This window comes from Ascaphus truei, chromosome 5, assembly GCF_040206685.1.
Source record: "Ascaphus truei isolate aAscTru1 chromosome 5, aAscTru1.hap1, whole genome shotgun sequence".
NCBI lineage: Eukaryota > Metazoa > Chordata > Amphibia > Anura > Ascaphidae > Ascaphus > Ascaphus truei.
In genome coordinates, this window is record NC_134487.1 from 177,886,883 (window position 1) to 177,887,521 (window position 639).

A 639-nucleotide genomic window follows, 5' to 3' on the forward strand; every position below is an offset into this window, starting at 1 on the left:
GTGTCACCCTCTCTCTCTCTGTGTCACCCTCTCTCTCTCTGTGTCACCCTCTCTCTCTCTGTGTCACCCTCTCTCTCTCTGTGTCACCCTCTCTCTCTCTGTGTCACCCTCTCTCTCTCTGTGTCACCCTCTCTCTCTGTGTCACCCTCTCTCTCTCTCTGTCACCCTCTCTCTCTCTCTGTCACCCTCTCTCTGTCTCTGTCACCCTCTCTCTGTCTCTCTCTCTGTCTCTCTCTCTGTCTCTCTCTCTGTCTCTCTCTCTGTCTCTCTCTCTGTCTCTCTCTCTGTCTCTCTCTCTCTCTCTCTCTGTCTCTCTCTCTGTCTCTCTCTCTCTCTCATCCTATCTCTCACCCTCTGTCTCTCTCACCCTCTCTCTGTCTCTTTCACCCTCTCTCTGTCTCTCTCACCCTCTCTCTGTCTGCCTCTCTCTCTCTCATCCTCTCTCTCACCCTCTCTGTCTCTCTCTCACCCTCTCTGTCTCTCTCACCCTCTCTGTCTCTCTCACCCTCTGTCTCTCTCACCCTTTCTGTCTCTCTCACCCTTTCTGTCTCTCTCACCCTTTCTGTCTCTCTCACCCTTTCTGTCTCTCTCACCCTTTCTGTCTCTCTCACCCTTTCTGTCTCTCTCACCCTTTCTGTC